Genomic DNA, 9,275 nt, shown 5'->3' with positions numbered 1-9,275 from the left:
ATGTCTTTTCTCCCAGTTAATTTAATACATTTTTCCAACACAACGTCAATGCTCTTAAAATAGTTTTTTGACCGCTGTTAAAACTTTTTCATTTGTGTTGCTATGCCAATAAGTTACTTTTTATTTCTATCACACGCGTTACACATCGAATGAATGTGTTTTCATAAAAGCATCGGCACAAATCTCACATTTTTAATTTAAAATCCAGAATAGGTCGAGTTTGTCATAATCAGAATGATAAATTGTAAATGATCGTGAAGTTGATGAATTGGTGAATCAGCAACGCTATTAGCTCATAGACCAAAAATGGCTAAAATTGTTCTGTCTATCAGCATCGTCGCACTGTCAGCACTTTAATGAAAAACAGCAGTCTTCTGTTGACATTTTTGAGCGTGCAGTGGAAAGAAACTTTTGGGGGAAAAAGAGAGAACGAAAAAAGAATGGAGAGTCTGTAGAGTATGCAATTAGAAAATAGCCATTCGCTTTAGTGAACTGTGTCAGACTGGTTCATAACTGAATTAGCCAAGAACATTGTAGACCAATAATTAAATAACCACAGAACATTTGAAAGACTGGACCAGCTAATGCTAAAGAACAAAAAACCTGCTTAAACCAGCATTTTAAATGTGGGTTAACGGTGAAGCCTGCAAGCTGGTTAGGCTGTTCCGTTTTGGGGTTTTAAAAGGGATTAAGTGTATAAGTTTTAATAAAAGTTAAAACATTTTCTAAGATTGAATTGAATTTAAATAGAATTGTTTGGCAATTGCTGAAATTGTGGCAGAAATATGACATTTTACTACATTACATCTTTTCTTCAGCCAAGTGTGTAAAACAATATTTATAAATTTATGTAATGTACATTAGAATGCAATATTTTGACGTACAGTTTTGTATGGATCAATAGATATAAACATCCTGCTTTTCCAGTACATGGCACCTAGAGGATGAAGCATGCACAGTATATATATATATATATTATCATCATTATTTTTTAATCCTCATTTGTGATTATTTTGGGATCGTAACATATTCGTCCTACGATTTATTATAATGAAATTAACAAAAAAAATCTACATTTATGCATTTGCCAGACGCTTCAGAGTAAACATGGGAATCAAACTGCTAAAGCAACGTTTAATAGGGCCATACTTTATAGAGTTACAGGAACACCTTTATAAAGAAATATGAAGTAAACATATCGGAATTCCCATTCCGAAACACTGGATTTTTTTCCACTGGAAATTTTGCTCTTAAAGCTATTTGTATTTCACAGACAGAGGGGATAAATACATGTTCTCCCACCTCAACATCAAAAAAGGTTTGTTTTCGCTCCCTGAGGCATAAAGCTCTAAAAATGTGTGTATGTGTGTTGTGTGTCTATGTGATTGTTTATGGCTTTCTCACCAGTTTGACCTCTCTGAATGAGTATAAACAAGCTGCTATCTCAAAGGCTTGAGTGAAAGACGTCTGTTATGTTCCAGATCTCCCAGGTATGCTTTGACAACCTTTGGGTACTCGCAAAAACTGTAGGTTGTCATCTCATAGAACTCTAACTCATAAGACTGCTCATTGAAGATTTGGGCTGCAGAAAGGTGTTCCATAAATTATAACATTATGAGGGCTGACAGAAGCTATTATTGAATTACATGGAACTGTTCCACTTCAGATTCTAGAGTCTCTCTTCACTGCTTTTCTAATCTGAATATCTGTTAGAATGTGTCCGAGAGGGACGTGTATGCATTAACAATAAGTGCTGAAAGAATCGCTTGGAAATGAGAAGATTTGTTAAAGGCCAGCGAATGTAGAGTACTTTTGATTCACCGTCACCTCATCGAGAACAGAACAACCGGATCAATGAGTGCGTTAACATGCACAAAATAAACGGATATCTATCTGCTTAAAAAGAAACCTGATTTTGCGTGTTTACATGCACAGTAATAATCCGGCTACACAGTAAACCGTGTTTACGTGGAAGTTTGAGACTTGCCAGGTTTCTTGCGTGCAGTGACGTCGTCGATGGTTTGTTTAGATTGTCAGAAGCTGTAGTTTTATATCTCCTCTTATGTCCGCAATACCATATGCAACAATAGTTCTTCATTTTGATGTTTCTACATCAACTGCATGATTCGAGAGCGGTCTTTTATATGTTATTTTACTATTACTTCCGTTTGGGACTTTTACTACTGCGCTTTCAGACATGCGCACAAAAACAAAAATGAGAGAAATCCGTTAAGTGCTATTACATGTAGCGCAAATGGCCATAAACTACCTCTGCCGTTCGGTTTTTGCTTAAGCCGTTTATGACCTTTCCCAGATGAAAGAAAAACGTTAAACGCGTTTACATGACCTTGAATATATCAGTTTATTAAGCATAATCGGCATAAGACGGGTTTTCAGCCTTTTGACATGAAGTTTAATGTCACGTCAAGTTACAGTTAATTCAATTTAAAGTTAGTTAGATTAAATATTACAGGTCGGATTCATTTTATTTACAATAAGTCATTTAGCAGACACTTTTATCCAAAGCGACTGACAGATGGGGAAACAATGGACGCAATTGGGACAACATAAGGATACTCTTAATTTTAAAACATTACTCACGGTAAAATTAACTCTCTGTGCTAGAAAAAGCAGACCAAATTACATCATCAAAGATTTGAGTGTTTGGCTTCCCCTTCAAATCCTAACAAAGTAAAACTGTAAGACTGTAGCATTTCTAAAACAAACAAACTAAATAATATCAATACATTCAGTATTATTCATTGAGTCAAATAGCTTATTTTCTCACACATCTTTTTTAATGGACAGCTTTGTATGCATATGAAACAAATCTGTGAAAACCAAAATAAATACGTAAAAATCAACAAGAAAACGCAGGTAATACCCTGTTATAAGCGAACTTGCTCCCAGCTGAGTAAACGATCCCTGTGAACAGATATCGGATACATTTCTTTTGTAGTTTGATATCTATATGAGTTACACAAATATAAAGTTCAACATTTAGTTTTACATTTTACGAATAATTAATGCTGCCAAGAAACAAATATATGACACCTAATCATGCAAGTATATTAAACAAAACTTTGGCCAGTGCTGCAAGGTAACAAATTTGTCATCAGTTTATTCTGAAAAGGTTCCAAACACACACACTTTTTTTTGTCTGCTCCGCATTATCTCAGCTCCTGAGTTATCACCTCAACGCTGTTACTGCAGAATTGTATTGTCTATTTAGAACAAAAGCGCCGTAAATCATCTCCTGCTGGCACAATACCTGTAGCATCCCCACGGACAGGAAAATATCCAGCCTGTCATTTAAAAAATAATAATAATGGGTGAAAATTAGCACTGCGCTCATCAAGAGCATCCTGGCATGCACACACACTTTATTCACAGACACACTTTATTCTGCATACTAATGTTAACAATTAAGAACTTCCTGGTACACTTTCAGTTTTCAAACTATTTCCTGAGCACATATACAGTACATATATAAGATATTTTAAAGGCTCCCTAAACGTTCTCCAAATTGTGCTTTGAGAATTCTGTCATTTCAATAAAGGAACGCCTTATGTCTATAAATGCGTGCAGAGGTGTAACACATGTTCCGTGGGGGGTTGTGTGTCTGTGTGCGATGCGGATGTCCCCCCGCTAAGAGACATCTGTGAAAAATGTGACCCTGTGGACCACAGTGTCCGGTGCGGAGCTTCTTGCAAACCCATGAGACCCAAATGGAACCGAGGACACTATACGTGGAGCTCAAGAAACATGTGCTACAAAAGGTTGGTAGAACTTGACCCTCAGCTCTGATTAGATTTGCTGTTCTTCTTATGGCATTTAAAAACTTGAATGGATTAGAGCTGTTTACAACAGTACAGTGGATGTGTGTGAATCGTTGTTTTATTAGTGGCAAAAATATTGACACCATGGGAAATGGACGTGTGGAGTTCATGCTTCTGTCATTAGGACAGCAGGGGCTTAAATCAGAAATATTCTTGTCATGAAATTGTCTTTTATGAAATCAAATGCCCGGGCTGAGATTAACATGATAGAAAATAGTTTACAGGGTCATTTTGCTGTGATGTCATGATTATGGTTTTACTTTATTGCTTGTTGTTATAATATTTTTTGAACTGACATTTCATCTGTCATAATAAGTTGATATAAGACAATATACTTAATATGCTATATTATTAAATACAATAAAAGGGATTGTCCACCCAAAATGAAAATCCTGTCATTAATTTAACTCTAGTTGTTCCAAACCTGTACACATTCATCATTTGGTTGAACAGAGAAAGATTTTTGGAAGAATGCTTGTAACCAAACAGTTCTGGCCACCATTGATTACCATAGTAGGAAAAATATGGTAGTAAAAAGTGCCCCAGAATTGTTTGCTTTGCTATATTCTTCAAAATATATAAAAAAAAATTAACAGAACAAAAACATATCTACAGTATAAAGCAATTTTTCCTACTATGGTAATCAATGGGGTCCAATAACTGTTTGGTTACGCGCATTCTTCCAAATACCTTTCTCTGTGTTCATCAGAACATGACACTTAATCAAATTTGGAACAATTTAAATGTGAGTAAATGATGACAGAATTTTTATTTTTTTGGCAAATTATCCCTTTAAGAAACAAACACAATTAACCAGTAGTTAGAAGTTAGAGTAGTTGACTTTCAAAATAAAAGTCATGATAATTCACTCACCCCCAGGTCATCCAAGATGTTTTTTTTTTTTATTTAGTCGAAAAGAAATTGATGAAAACATTCCAGGATTTTTCTCCATATAGTGGACTTCAATGAAATCCAAATGGTTGAAGATTAAAATTCCAGTTTCAGTGCAGCTTCAAAGGGCTTTAAACGATACCAGAAGATGAATAAAGGTCTTACCTAGCGAAACAGTCTGTCATTTTCTTAGAAAAAAAATTGTGTACGCTTTATAAACTCAAATGCTCGCCTTGCTCTGTTATGCGATGCGCATTCATGACTTCACGGAATAACAATGAAAACTTGATGTTCAACTTGTAAACACTGACTGGGTACTTCCGCCTATGTCTACCTTTTCAATGCAATTACATATTTTGTGAAGTCATAAACGCGCATCGCAGAACAGAGCAAGGGGATAATATTTTTTAAATGACCGATCGTTTCACTAGATAAGACTAGTATTCATCATCTGGTGTCGTTTAAAGCCCTTTGAAGCTGCACTGAAACTGTAATTTTGACCTTCAACCATTTGGAGTCCATTGAAGTCCACAATATGGAGACAAATCCTGGAATGTATTCATCAAAAACCTTAATTTCTTTTCGACTTAAGAAACAAATACATAAAGGTCTTGGATGACCTTGGGGTGAGTAAATTATCATGAAAATGTATTTTGAAAGTGAACTACTTCTTTAAGTTAAGTTAAGTTAAGTTAAGTTTGTTGTGTTTTGTTTTGTTTTGTTTTGTTTTGTTAATATAGTAAGTAATGGTTAAATTTATATTCTTCATATTAATATTATTATTAAAAAGTTGAATATTAATATTATTAATATGATTTACCATTGTTATTTAACAATTTGCAATTTTAATATAAATTTCACATCAAAATGAAATATAAAATATCCACAATAATGTAACAGCTTTGAAAAATTGCCTGTGTCTTTATGTGGACTTTTATTAGCTTTTTTTGTCCATGCAAAACTAATTATTACAATTATACTGTGTAATATAGACACAGATGGCGATTTGTACCAATTTACATTAGAGAAATAAAATCAAGATCCACTAGACCGGGACAAGTAACATAATTACTCCCTAGAACAAGGATTGAATACCAAAAACAATCCTAAAATAAAAAATGTGAACATGAGTAAATGTTTTTTGCTATAAGTGTACAGTAAAACACTGTATATAGTTTATATAGTAATTCCTTATCATTTTTTACTTTATTTATTTTACTAATTTTGTTTTTATAAACAGAGCTGCATTGTCATAGTAAACTTAAACCAACTTTTTGTCGTTTTATTTGCTTAAAAGCATATTTTGTAGAAACACATGGTCTGCATACTGAGCTAATATTAGGATCGAATTCTATGTCGGTGATTGACAGCTGGAATTTTCCGCATTGAGTGGTGTGGAAATGGATTGGGGCTGTGACATGGAGACTGTAGAGTAATCACCCTCCTGTGTGTGTATGTAAAGTTACATGGTTAAAGGATTCCATGCTGCAGCTGTGCTTCCATTCCGCCCGATCGGTCGTGTTCTGTGGTCAAATGAGCTGAAGCTGAAGTGGTTCTCAATTTCAGCCTGAGTATCACCTTTGATGGCCCTCAGGACATCAAAGTACCATAAGTCATATTTGTTTCTGGCACTGAGCAAATTGAAATCTGTTTTGAATTCAGACTTTTGCAACATAATGCCGTATTTTGAATATGAATATTCATTTTCATTCTTTTGCAGGTCTATGGAAGAAATGTGAAGAACGAACATTGGAATATTGGAAAAATGCTTTTATCCAAAGTATCTTATAAAGCAGAGTGGGGCAATGACATGAGTGCTGAAAGTGCATAGTTTCACCAAAAAATGAAGGAATGGAATAGATGTGAAATAGTTCAAGTATAAGTACATGTTTCAGTCAAGATATTAACGACACAGCTAAATTATGAAGATATATCAGAAACACTAAGCTATATCGCACTGGTATGAGGACCACTGAGCTAGACCAAAAACACACAAAACATTCAAACAAATCTTGTCTGGAAGTCACAATATCCCTGCGCAATACATTAAAAAAAATCCACTGGCAGCATGTACCTTTTCAATTTAAAACCTGGCAGAAAGTCAGAACTCAGCCAATAAAGCAAAAATGTCATTCAGCCATCAGCCAAGCACCTTCCTTCGACGGTCATAGATAGTGGTGAGCAACCGTATCAGCTGTGCTTGTGTGGATAATAATCTGTCAAACACAAGATGACGGCGGCCCTCAGAGCCTGATGTTCATTTGCTGTGTGACTCAGGGGCAACCTTTATCGGTCACATAACCAAAAGGACGTCACTGTTTTTAAAGCAGGCGAGCCAGGCATGGTGTCCATTCAATTAGAGCATAGCAATGATTCCATGAATGGCGCTGCATTCAGTTTAGCCTCCACAGAGGCAGTTTAAGACCGACTGGTATATAAATGGAATGCTAGCTGCCAACTTTAAATCAAATGAATGCGCTTTTGCTATCCAACACACCGATTGTTGTGTATTGAATCATTACGGTCTGTACGTTGCAGGAATAGCCCATTTATCATTATGTTATGTGGACCCACTGCAGTTTGCATACAGGCATCACTCTTATTATTCATAATGTTCTTACATACCTCGACAAGAAAAACACTTTCAGAATGTGCGAATGCTGTTTATCGACTACAGCTCTGCGTTTAACACCATCATCCCATGTTAGCCCATCACAAAGCTCAGAGAACTTCCATCTTGCTCCTGTACTTTCCGACAAGCAGACACCAAGTGGTGAAATTCGGCAAACATCTCTAATCCACACAGTCCCTGAGCACAGGAGCCCCACAGAGATGTGTTCAAAGCCCTCTCCTATACTGCCATACACAGCTCCAACACCATCTTTAAGTTTGCTGATGACACTTTCATCCTGGGATGCATCACAAATGGAGACAAGACGGCCTACAGAGACTAGGTGAGAGCGCCATCAAAGTGATGCTGTAGCAACATTAACGTCTGCAAAACCAAAGAGATGACAGCCACCCAACAGGTCAGCCACCCCCCTTTACAAATCAACCGGTCTGCTGTAGAAAGAGTTAAGAGAAACAAATTCCTTGGTGTGCACCTCTAGTCTCAGTCCTAGTCTCTGCACACCACATCATCAAGAGCCAAAAGCGTCTCGCCAGTGGCTCTATTTCCTACTGATGCTGAAGAGCTTTGGCCACTCTCCCAAAATCCTCACCAACTTTTACAGATGCACTATTGAGAGCATCCTGACGGGGTGCTTGGCGGTTTTGTATGGCAGCTGTTCCCTCCTCGAATAAAAGGGCCCTTCAGAGAGTCATGAGAACTGCTGAACTCATCATCGGCAGTAATCTTCCATCGTTACAGGACATCTATCGTCTGAGGAAGGCTCGCAAAATCACAACTGTTGTTTTTTTACTATTGTATTGCTCTAGACTGCCTATGCCCCCTTACAAAAGCATTTCAATTTATACTATCACTGACATCTGTACATATGGCAAATAAACTTGCAACATTAGCCGTTTTTAGGTCACTCTGGATAAAAGTGTCTTCTTTTATAATAATAATAAAATAACATGATCTGTTTAAAGACATGCAGTGGGCTGTTATTTGTGGACTTTTATTTTTTTATTACTTTCCCCAAGACCAAACCATGAAATCAGACATGATCAATAGGTCAACTCAACATGGCTGATAAACAGTTGTGAATTAGTATTTCATTAATATTGGCAGAGCTTTAAGTAATTTGTTGTTTTGATTTTCCTTATATTGAATAGCTGCCTCCGTGCTATAAAAGCAACCTGATATAAACTAAAAGTCTTCCAGAGCTGATTTTGGAAGCTGACAATGTTCAGGTGCACAATTTCTTGGTATGGAGGAATCATTCATTCATGAAAGGACCGAGCAGGCTCAGAGCAGGAGAGTGTGACAGCACCGCCGGTGTTCATAAACATCTCAGATAGGGAAGAGTAATGACGCTGTGGACCTGACAGCTGAGCGAAAAAGTTTTCAGGTACATCTGTAGAAAGAGCAATGCTGTTGTGTTTGTCATCTCAAATTTGTACAGTTTCATAGCAAGACCCGTTCTAGTTTGATCTGTACAAATTATAATACAGCAAATTGGGTTTTAAAGGTCTATAGAAACTAAAGATGTGACATGAAAATTCACCTAAAAATCAATTGCTCAACCACATGAGGGACAGATTTTGTTACATCCAGGGATGTGCATTTTCTTCTATTTTATATAAGCTACATCCAGGGTTGGTTGTATGGTTATACTGTTGTTGTTCCAGATGTTTATTTTCACTCTTATGTGTTCCATTTTTCTGCCTCGAAGAGGTACAAAGTTACTGTATGTTATTGTAGAATTGATGCTCTGGCACTATTTTTGGTGTGGTGATTTTACATAATATTTACAGTAATCTCCAATCTCACTGATTTCCTGGTGTCACGCATATTCTATGATCGGAGTAGATCAAAATACACACTGACAACTCTGGACAAGCACTTTTTTTTCGGGTTCAGAGATTGCTGGAATGTTC

This window comes from Triplophysa dalaica, chromosome 2 (assembly GCF_015846415.1).
Source record: "Triplophysa dalaica isolate WHDGS20190420 chromosome 2, ASM1584641v1, whole genome shotgun sequence".
Lineage (NCBI taxonomy): Eukaryota > Metazoa > Chordata > Actinopteri > Cypriniformes > Nemacheilidae > Triplophysa > Triplophysa dalaica.
The sequence above is the reverse complement of the archived record's forward strand: the minus strand, read 5'-3'. Positions refer to the sequence as shown.